The sequence below is a fragment of the Oncorhynchus tshawytscha genome, linkage group LG17, assembly GCF_018296145.1.
Source record: "Oncorhynchus tshawytscha isolate Ot180627B linkage group LG17, Otsh_v2.0, whole genome shotgun sequence".
NCBI lineage: Eukaryota > Metazoa > Chordata > Actinopteri > Salmoniformes > Salmonidae > Oncorhynchus > Oncorhynchus tshawytscha.
The window spans coordinates 5,924,336-5,936,328 of NC_056445.1; positions in this window are offsets into that span (position 1 = coordinate 5,924,336).

Consider the following 11,993-nt stretch of genomic DNA (forward strand, 5'->3'; position numbering starts at 1 on the left):
AAACTGGACCTCTGCAACGCTTACAATCTGGTGAGAATCATTGAGGGAGATGAGTGGAAAACTGCCTTTAACAACCCTAGTGGTCACTATAAATATTTAGTCATGCCCTTCAGATTATCAAACTCACCAGCAGTCTTTCAAGCATTGGTCAATGACACTCTTAGGGATATGTTGGATCGGTCCGTCTTTGTTTACCTCGACTACATCCTGATCTTCTCCAAAATCCTTCCAGAACACATACTGCAAGTCCGCCAAATCCTGAGACGCCTCCTGCAGAGCCAACTATATGTCAAGATAGAAAAGAGTTCCACGTATCCCAAGTGTCTTTCCTGGGTCATATTATCTCTACCGCAAGCATGCGAATGGATCCCATAAAGGTTGAGATGGATGCCGTCTGGCCCCGTCCCACCACACTCAAGCAGGTCCAGCGGTTCCTCGGGTTTTCCAATTTTTACAGGCACTTTATATGCAACTTTGGTGCAGTGGCAGCGCCTCTCATGGTCCTAACCCGCAAGTCCCAGACCCATTTTTGCTGGACTCCTGAGCTAACAGGGAGGTCATTCATGGAGCTCAAAGGAAATTCCACCTCTGGACCCATCCTCATTCATCCTGATCCTACTCATCCCTTTATGGTAGAGGTGGACGCCTCTGACACCGGAGCAGGGGTGGTCCTTTCACAGCGGAATGAGGAGGACAAGAAACTGCACCCAAGCGCCTTTCTCTCCAAACGGTTCTCACCAGCCAAACGCAACTACGATGTAGGCAACCGGGAGTTCTTGGCAGGTAAGTGGGCCCTTGAGGGGTGGAGACACTGGTTGGCAGGTGCACCTCAACCTTTCGTGATCTGGACAGAACATAAAAACTTGGTCTCCATTCAAGAAGCCAAGAAATTGAATGCTCGCCAGGCTAGGTGGGCTCTGTTTTTTAACAGGTCTGATGTCAGACTAGCCTATCGCCCGGGATCCAAGAATCAGAAGCAGAAGCACTGTCCCACCAACACAATGTCTCTTATAAGGTGAGGGACTCCGAGCCCATCATCCCCAGCTCCCGCATTTTGGCCCTTGTCATATGGAGTATTGAGACCATGGTCCGACAAGCCCGAGAACCTGACCCCGGCGGGGGACCCACTAGCAGACTTTACATTCCACGATCAGCCCATTCCTGAGTACTACAACGGGAACACTCCTCTAACTTAACTGGGCATCCAGGGGTTAACCTTTTATGGCTGCAGGGGCAGTATTGAGTAGCTTGGATGAAAAGGTGCCCATTGTAAACGGCCAGTTCCTCAGTCTCAGTTGCTAATATATGTATATTATTATTAGTATTGGATAGAAAACACTCTAAAGTTTCCAAAACTGTCAAAATATTCCTATTGTGAAAGACATTTGTGGTTGATATATTATCGATTATATATTTTAAAAACAACATGAGGATTGATTTTTGTTTTTTAAACGTTTCTGTGGACATTATGGAAACTTTTGAATTTTCATCTGCGTTGTCGTGACCGCTCTTTCCTGTGGATTTCTGAACATAACGCGACAAACAAACAGAGGTATTTTGGATATAAAAATCATCTTTATGTAACAAAAGGAACATTTGTTGCGTAACGGAGTCTCGTGAGTGAAAACATCCAAAGATCATCAAAGGTAAACAATTCATTTGATTGCTTTTCTGATTTCCATGACCAAGCTTCCCGATGCTAAGTGTACTTAATGTTTTGTCGTGCGATCGATAAACTTACAAAAACGCTTGGATTGCTTTCGCTGTAAAGCATAATTTCAAAATCTGACAAGACAGGTGGATTAACAAAAGGCTAAGCTGTGTTTTCCTATATTGCACTTGTGATTTCATGAATATAAATATTTGTAGTAATATTTATTGAATGTAGCGCTATGCTATTCAGCGGTTGTTGATGACACTTATCCTGATAGGGGGATTGCAGCCATAACAAGTTAATCGGACACTGGAGTTCCTGAGGCGGAAATTCTGGAGGCCCAACATGATTGAGGATGTGAGATCCTTTGTTGCGGCCTGTTCCACCTGTGCCTAAAGAAAGTCCTTACAACAGTGACTGGCTGGGATGCTCCAACCTCTGCCCATCTCCAGCTGGCCCTGGTCCCACCTGTCCATAGACTTTATCACAGGGTTACCTCCATCGAAAGGGCTTACCACTATCCTGGTGGTCGTTGATCGGTTCTCCTTACCCAAGTTGACCTCAGCAAAGGAGTTTGTGGATCTCATGATTACCCATGTCTATCGACTACACAGACTTCTCCAGGACATTGTCTCGGATCGTGGGCCCCAGTTTGTCGCACGATATTGGAAAACCTTCTGCTCCCTTTTGGAGACGTCAGTGAGTGTCTCCTCGGGTTTCCACCCACAGTCAAATGGGCAAACGAAGCGGGCCAACCAAGAGCTGGAGAAGTTCCTCCGCTGTTTCGTCTCCACCCAGGCCAGCAACTGGAGCAAGTTCCTCATTTGGGTGGAGTATGCTCACAACACACTGCCAAACTCATCAACTAGACTGTCGCCGTTCGAGTATCAGTTCGGGTTCACCCCCTCGCTTGTTTCCTGAACAAAAGGCTGAAACGGGGGTGTCATTTGCCGAGGTTTTCATTCGACGATGTCACCGCACCTGGATCAGAGCGGGATCCTCCTTGCTCCGCTCCTCTGCCCGACACCAAACCAGGCAAACCGGCACCAAAGACCTCCTCCGACATGGTCACCGGGTGTGGCTGTCCACCCGGACTCACGGAAGCTCCCTCCACGCTACATAGGACCATTCAATATCTTGAGTTGCATCAACCCGGTCACCTATCGTCTCCAGCTTCCCAGGTCTATGAGGGTCTGTCCTTCCTTCCATGTCTCCCATCTCAAGCTGGTAAGGACCAGTCCCTTCTCCTGCCCTACACCTGCGCTCTGCCTCCTCGACTTGTTGGTGGCCCCCCGGCCTACACTGTTTGGTGTCTGTTGGAGGCTCATCGGGTCCGAGGCACCCTGCAGTACCTGGTGGACTGGGAGGGCTACAGCCCAGAGGAGGTGCCTGCCCAGGACATCCTGGATTCGGGACCGGTTCGGGACTTCAATCAACTACGTGGCGGTTGCCCTGGCTCGGGTCTAAGAACTGTGACGTGGTAAGGTTGGACCCAGGCGCAGAGAAACCGAAAGGTTGCTGGATCCAATCCCCGAGCTGACAAGGTAAAAATCTGTCATTCTGCCCCTGAACAAGGAAATTAACCCACTGTTCCCCGGTAGGCCATCATTGTAGATAAGATTTTTATTCTAGTTAAATAAAGTTAAGTACAAATAAATAAAAAAGTTCACTCACATCAACAAAACTCTCCAACCGATTATTATAACAATATCACCACAAACTCGCTCGCACACACACAAACAATGTGTGATTGACTATAGGATATACATAAGTTATGCTTTAAAGTTGAGGAAGGCCTAATGCAAAGTGCATATTGGATTGCTGACTGCAGGAATGTCCACCAGATCTGTTACCAGAGAATGTAATGTTAATTTCTCTACCATAAGCCGCCTATGTCTTTTAGAGAATTTGGTATACGTCCAACCGGCCTCACAACCGCAGACCACATGAAACCATGGCAGGCCACTGGCACGCTGGAGAAATGTGCTCTTCACAGATGAATCCCTGTACCGGGCAGATTGCAGACAGCATGTATGGCGTCGTGTGGGCGAGCGGTTTTCAGATGTCAATGTTGTGAACAAAGTGCATCATTGTGGCGGTGGGGTTATGGTATGGGCAGGCATAAGCTACTGACGACTAACAAAATTGCATTTTATCGATGGCAATTTGAATGCATAGAGATACAGTGATGAGTTCCTGAGGCCAATTTTGGTGCCATTCATCCTCCACCATCACCTCATGTGACAGCATGATAATGCATGCCCCCATGTTGCAAGGATCCATACACAATTCCTGTAACCTGAAAATGTCCCAGTTCTTCAATGGCCTGCATACTCACCAGACATGTCACCCATTGAGCATGTTTGGGATGCTCTGAATCGACGTGTATGACAACATGTTCCAGTTCCCGCCAATATTCAGCATCTTCGTATAGTCATTGAAGAGGAGTGGGACAACATTCCACAGGCCAAAATCAACATCCTGATCAACTCTATGCGAAGATGTGTCAGGCTGCATAACATAAATGGCGGTCACACCAGATACTGACTGGTTTTCTGATCCACACCCCTATGCATATCTGTATTCCCAGTCATAGGTCCTAAATTTTAAAAAAAATGTCACATATACACTACCGTTCAAAAGTTTGGGGTCACTTAGAAATGTACATTTTTTGTCCATTAAAATAACATCAAATTGATCAGAAATACAGTGTAGACATTGTTAATGTTGTAAATGACTATTGTAGCTGGAAATAGCTGATTTTTAATGGAACATCTACATAGGCATACAGAGGCCCATTATCAGCAACCATCACTCCTGTGTTCCAACGACACGAAGTGTTAGCTTAACCAAGATTATAATTTGAAAAGGCTAATTGATCATTAGAAAACCCTTTTGCAATTATGTTAGCACAGCTGAAAACTGTTGTCCTGAAGCAATAAAACTGGCCCTCTTCAGACTAGCTGAGTATCTGGAGCATCAGCATTTGTGGGTTCGATTACAGGCTCAAAATGGCCAGAAACAAAGGCTTACTTCTGAAACTCATCAGTCTATTCTTGTTCTGAGAAATGAAGGCTATTCCACGTGGTCTACTACTCCCTTCACAGGACAGGTGCAATTGGCTCTAACCAGAATAGAAAGAGGAGTGGGAGGCCCCAGTGCACAACTGAGCAAGAGAACAAGTATATTAGAGTGTCTAGTTTGAAAACAGACGCATCACAACAGACGCCTCACAAATCTGCCATTTCCAGCTACAATAGTCATTTACAACATTCACAATGTCTACACTGTATTTCTGATCAATTTGATGTTATTTAAATGGACCAAAAATTTGCTTTTATTTCAAAAACAAGGACATTTCTATGTGTTCCCAAACTTTTGAACGGTAGTGTACATGTTTTGCAGATCTTATTGTGGGTGTAGAGAAATGCTTGTGTTTCTAGCTCCAACAGTGCAGTAATATATAACAATTCACAACAATACACGCAATACACGCAACCTAAAATAATGGAATTAACCTCTCTGGGATATGTGGGACGGTAGCGTCCCACCTCGCCAACAGCCAGTGAAATTGCAGGGTGCCAAATTCAAAACAACAGAAATCCCATAATTACAATTCCTCAAACATACAAGTATTTTACACCATTTTAAAGATAAACTTGTTGTAAATCCAGCCACAGTGTCCGATTTCAAAAAGGCTTTACGACGAAAGCACACCAAACGATTATGTTAGGTCAGCACCTAGTCACAGAAAAACACAGCCATTTTTCCAGCGAAAGAGAGGAGTCACAAAAAGCAGAAATAGAGATAAAATGAATTACTAACCTTTGATGATCTTCATCAGATGACACTCATAGGACTTCATGTTACACAATACATGTATGTTTTGTTCGATAAAGTTCATATTTATATCCAAAAATCTCAGTTTACATTGCCGTGTTTTGTTCAATAGTTCCTAAACATTCGGGGATTTTGCAGAGAGCCACATCAATTTACAGAAATACTCATAATAAACATTGCTAAAAGATACAAGTGTTATGCATGGAATTTTAGATCCACTTCTCCTTAATGCAACCGCTGTGTCAGATTTCAAAAACACTTTACGGAAAAAGCACACCATGCAATATTCTGAGTACAGCGCTCAGACACAGAAACAAGCCATACAGATATCCGCCATGTTGTGGAGTTAACAGAAGTCAGAAATAGCATCATAAATATTCACTTACCTTTGATGATCTTCATCAGAATGCACTCCCAGGAATCCCAGTTCCACAATAAATGTTTGTTTTGTTCAATAAAGTCCATCATTTATGTCCAAATACCTCCTTTTTGTTTGCGCGTTTAGCCCAGTAATCCAAATTCATAAGGTGCGATCACTAGGTCCAGACGAAAAGTCAAAAAGTTCCGTTACAGTCCGTAGAAACATGTCAAACGATGTATAGAATCAATCTTTAGGATGTTTTTAACATAAATCTTCAATAACGTTCCAACCGGAGAATTCCTTTGTCTTCAGAAATGCAATGGAACGCAGGTCGCTCTCATGTGTGCGCACGTGATCAGTTCATGCCACTCTGGCAGACATCTGGTTAAATCAGCTCTCTTTCCCCCCTCTTCACTGTAGAGAACTCAAACAAGGTTCTGTTGACATCTAGTGGAAGCCTTAGGAAGTGCATTATGACCCCATAGACACTGTATATTCGATAGGCAATGACTTGAATAACTACAAACATCAGATTTCCCACTTCCGGGTTGGATTTATTCTCAGGTTTTTGCCTGCCATAAGAGTTCTGTTATACTCACAGACATTATTCAAACATTTTTAGAAACTTCAGAGTGTTTTCTATCCAATACTAGTAATAATATGCATATTCTAGATTTTAGGCCTGAGTAGCAGGCAGTTTACGCTGGGCACCTTTTTATCCAAGCTACTCAATACTGCCCCCCAGTCCCAAAGAAGTTTTAAGGAAAATATAAATATTAGGATGAGCAATAGACTAAAATACAGTAGAATAGAATACAGTATATACATATGAGACGAGTAAAGCAAATTATGTAAACATTATTAAAGTGACTAGTGTTCCGTTATTAAGTGGGCAGTGATTTCAAGTCTATGTATATGGGGCAGCAGCCTCTAAGGTGCAGGGTTACATAACCGGGTGGAAGCCGCCTAGTGATGGCCTTGACATAGAAGCTGTTTTTCAGTCTCTCGGTCCCAGCTTTGATGCACCTGTACTGACCTTGCCTTCTGGATGATAGTGGGGTGAACAGGCAGTGGCTCGGGTGGTTGTTGCCCTTGATGATGTTTTCGGTCTTCCTGTGACATCGGGTGCTGTAGGTGTTCTGGAGGGCAGGTAGTTTGCCCCCGGTGATGCGTTGTGCAGACCGCACCATCCTCTGGAGAGCCCTGTGGTTGCGGGTGGTGCAGATGCTGTACCAGGCTATGATACAGCCTGACAGGATGCTCTCAATTGTGCATCTGTAAAGGTTTGTGAGGGTTTTAAGGTGCCAAGCCAAATTTCTTCAGCCGACTGAGGTTGAAGAGGCTCTGTTGCGCCTTCTTCACCACACTGTCTGTGTGGGTGGACCATTTCAGGTCGTCAGTGATGTGTACGCAGAGGAACTTGAAGCTTTCCACCTGCTCCACTGCGGTTCCGTCGATGTAGATAGGGGCGTGCACCCTCTGCTGTTTCCTGAAGTCCACGATCAGCTCCTTTGTTTTGTCGACATTGAGTGAGAGGTTATTTTCCTGGCATCACACTCCGAGGGCCCTCATCTCCTCTCTGTAGGCTGTCTCGTCATTGTTGGTATTCAGGCCTACTACCATTGTGTCGTCTGTAAACTGTGTGTGTGTGTGTGTGTGTGTGTGTGTGTGTGTGTGTGTGTGTGTGTGTGTGTGTGTGTGTGTGTGTGTGTGTGTGTGTGTGTGTGTGTGTGTGTGTGTGTGTGTGTGTGTGTGTGTGCAGCAGGATCAGATGATGCAGGACTCCTGTTTACCCATGAATGAAGAATACATTACATCACACACAGTTTTTTCTAACATTGCAAAATACTGTATGTCATTCACATATTCATTCCAAATAACAATATTTGCAAGATCACACAGTAGGCCTATGAGGCAAATGCGAAGATATGATCTGCATTCAACCCGTAATAAATCATTCAAAATTATGTATGCCCACTAATTTATACCTAATAAATTTGTGGACAATAATTTAACAACAGTTTACAAGCTAAGACAAATTACATGCTATGATTTAGATTCACCCGATAGTAAAGTAAATTTGAGATTTCTCATTTTTTTACCAATTGATTTGAATAACTTCTATCAAAGACTCAAAACCTGTAGCTTTCGCAAAACAATTTCACCCAATTTCCTCCAGCACCAACTGTATCTGAAGTACAGAGGGAAGGAGTGAACGAAGGAGGGCGGGGATAAACTGGGGTGAGGGTAGCTCCATTTCACACTAAGGTCTGTGCTAATTTGCAATCAGACACTCTCTTTGAGTTCTCTCTCCATGCCTCCAGACAGTGTAAATGGCAGCTGAGACAAAGCAGCCATTCTTTGGGGCCTGAGCGGCCGACCAGCCAGAGCCCTAGCTAGCTCGTACTTTTATTTCAGGCCAGTGCTCTCAGACGGAGAGCATTCTGGGACTGGAGAGAGCCAAGAGATGGCAATGACGTCCGAGGAGGCGGAACCAAAGCAGGACAAACTGCCATTCTCTATCCCTCCCTCCCTTCTTACCAAAGACATGCTGCAGTGCCACACCCTAGGGCCTAGGCAGGCACTGCGTGTTCAGGCCTCTGGGGTAGTTCTACTCTTTTAACATCTGATAACCATGGTTATGTCATCAGGTTTTATAGCTCTCCTCTGTTACAATATCTGGTATCCAGGTCGTGGAGTTCTTCTGTGACTCTTGGCTATGCAGTATTACATTATACACTGTCTTCACATTGAACTGTCATTGTGAGGGAGAGGTCACCTCTGGAAAATAACCTAATTCTCCTTGTTTCAGAAATGTATGCAGAATAATTTGCGAATCACTTTAATAACTTTCGATATTATACAGCGTGTTCATGTTGAACTGATATTATGAGGGAGAGGTCACTCTTGGAAAATAACCTTATGTCAGAAATCTACACAGAATAAACTGCTAATCACTCTTATTTCTTTAGAAGAACAGGGTTGTTAGAGGCCTCCCAAAAACATCTGCTATTTCAATAGAATAGAATATATCTTTATTAAATGGACCTGCATCTTTAACTTTTCCGTACTACCAAGAAACCATCTGAAAGTCAAATATACCCATAATAAAAACATTTCATTAGGACTAAATGTGGCAGACTATGACAGAGTAGGCCTAAGCTTCACTGATAAGGCAGTCATAAAGTCTGTCTGTGTGATTGTCGATAACAGCTCACCTGAGTGTGTGTGCATCTCCAGTGCTGTCATTGCCCTGCTATCTGTTGGGTGTTTGCTGTAGCTCTGTTGCCACAGGTAACAGGTGAATGATTACCCAGGGAGCCCCGACCGAGGGAGGGTTTCCTCAGGAACAAGTCATGGCCTGGCCATCAGGCTCACCACACTGTGACAGATGCAGAACCATGCACTGTTAGGCTGTGGTAGCTAAGCCGAGTGGCACAGCGGTCTAAGGCACTGCATCTCAGTGTTAGAGGTTTCACTACAGACACCCTGGTTCAAATCCAGGCTGTATCACAACCGGTCGTGTTTCGGAGTCCCATAGGGCGGCGCACAATTGACCCAGCGTCGCCCGACTTGCCCAGTTAAATAAAGGTACAAAACCATCTGACAGTAAGTTTAACTGACTGATGATGACATATTTTTCATTTGTGTCTATTTGTTATTGTTAGCAAGGGCAATGCTAGCTGTATGCTAGTCTTATACTTTTTTTGTAACATACATGTTGTGAACCATAGTGGCATTTTGAATTTATGCATTTTAAAAGTAAATTGAGTGTGCCTAGCTCTAGCTGATGTAATAGAACTGGAAGACCTTGTAGCAGGGGTATTCAACTCTTACCCTACGAGAACTGGAGCCTGCTGGTTTTCTGTTCTACCTGATAATTAATTGCACCCACCTGGTGTCCCAGGTCTAAATCAGTCCCTGATTAGAGGGGAACAATGAAAAAAAACACAGTGGAACTGGTCCAGAGTTGAGTTTGATGGCCTTGTAGGAAAACATGAGGTAGCACACCCTACTACCTCATCCCAATATTGTTATTTATTTTGCACCCCAGTGTCTCTACTTGCACGTCGTCATCTGCACATCTATCACTCCAGTGTTGATGCTGAATTGTGGTTATTTCGCCTCTATGGCTTATTTATTGCATTACCTCCCTACTTTTCTACATTTGCACACACTGTATATAGATTTTTCTATTGTGTTATTGACTGTACGTTTGTTTATGTGTAACTCTGTGTTGTTGTTTTTGCCACACTGCTTTGCTTTATCTTGGCCTGGACGCAGTTGTAAATGAGAACTTGTTCTCAACTGGCCTACCTGGTTAAATAAAGGTGAAATAAATGTGAAATAAATAAATAAAATATAAATTATGTTAAAAGAGTCACAGTCACAACCTGGCTTGTACACAGTGGTGTAAAGTACTTAAGTAAAAAATACTTTAAAGTACAACATAAGTAGTTGTTTGGGGGTATCTGTACTTTACTTTACTATTTATATGTTGGGCAACTTTGACTTTACTTCATTCCTAAAGAAAATCATGTACTTTTTACTCCATACGTTTTCCATGACACCCAAAAGTAGTCGTTACATTTTTAATGCTTAGCGGGTCAGGAAAATGGTCCAATTCACGCACGTGCTTCTACACCTGCATTGCTTGCTGTTTGGGGTTTTAGGCTGGGTTTCTGTACAGCACTTTGAGATATCAGCTGATGTACGAAGGGCTATATAAATACATTTGATTTGATTTGATTTGACATGCAGTATCAAGAGAACATCCATGGTCATCCATACTGCCTCTGATCTGGCAGACTTACTAAACACAAACGCATCTTTTATAAATGATTTCTGAGTGTTGGAGTGTGCCCCTGGCTATCCGTACATTTTAAAACAAGAAAATGGAGCCATCTGCTTTGCTTAATATAAGGAATTAGAAATTATTTATACTTTTACTTTTGATACATAAGTATATGTAGAACCAAATATTTTTACTCAAGTATTTTACTGGGTAACTTCCACTTTTACTTGAGTAACTTTCTATTAAGGTATCTATACTTTTACTCAAGTATGACAATTGGGTACTTTCTCCAAAACTGCTTGTACATTTTAGAAAGAGTCAAAGTCATAGTTCAATTTCATGCAACAAAAAAAACAACACACCCCGAACTGCATCACTTTCCCCTTGGCCTGAGTACCACAGGTTGACATAGTTTTGGCCTTCGTGCACTGGGTCTGAGGCTCTCTGGGGCTTTCTCACTCAACTCTACCCCACTCTACACAATACCCCTCACACCAACACTAACATACTACAATGCCAGGAATGGGTGCGTATTTGCAGAAACCAATTCAGAAACATCCCCTGGCCTTAATTAATTTTCTCCTGCTGCCAAGCCAGCAAAAGCTCGACTGGAGGGGAGTCAGTCTACAACTGCAAGCAAAGCTAACAGTTTATCTTCATTTTATAATCGTATAGTTGTTATTGCAAAGGACAAGGGAATTGATAGAGTGACTGACTGGGAGCATTATACCCTTGAGGTGACCCCACTAGTGCAGCAGCAAAGAGCCACACGCACATGCACGCACGCGCGCACACACACACACACACACACACACACACACACACACACACACACACACACACACACACACACACACACACACACACACACACACACACACACACACACACACACACACACACACACACACACACACACACACACACACACACACACACACACAGGTCTCTGAGCAACAGTGTGTGAACAGTACAATTACTGTATTGCTTGCCTCGGATGGCCACAAACACTCATTGTCACGGAATACCACTGATGGGATCGGAGGATAAACTTTAGCATTGCAACAACTGCACAATCAAGCTACAACCCTGTCGGGCCGTGTGTGTGCCATCATTTAGAAAACAATGCTTTGTGTGGTGCTGCTAGATAGGGTAGCACAAGTTCAGCATATTTACACAGTAACTATCCCTTGAGCTTAAACAGTGATGATTTTGTAGATACACATAGGATTTTGTAGATAATACAATTGTTTAGTTATTTGCCCTCTAGGGTTGTTACTACTAAGTCTGAAAAAATTATAGATGTTGCATTATAAAGCACTATAAATGTGTACATCTGTATT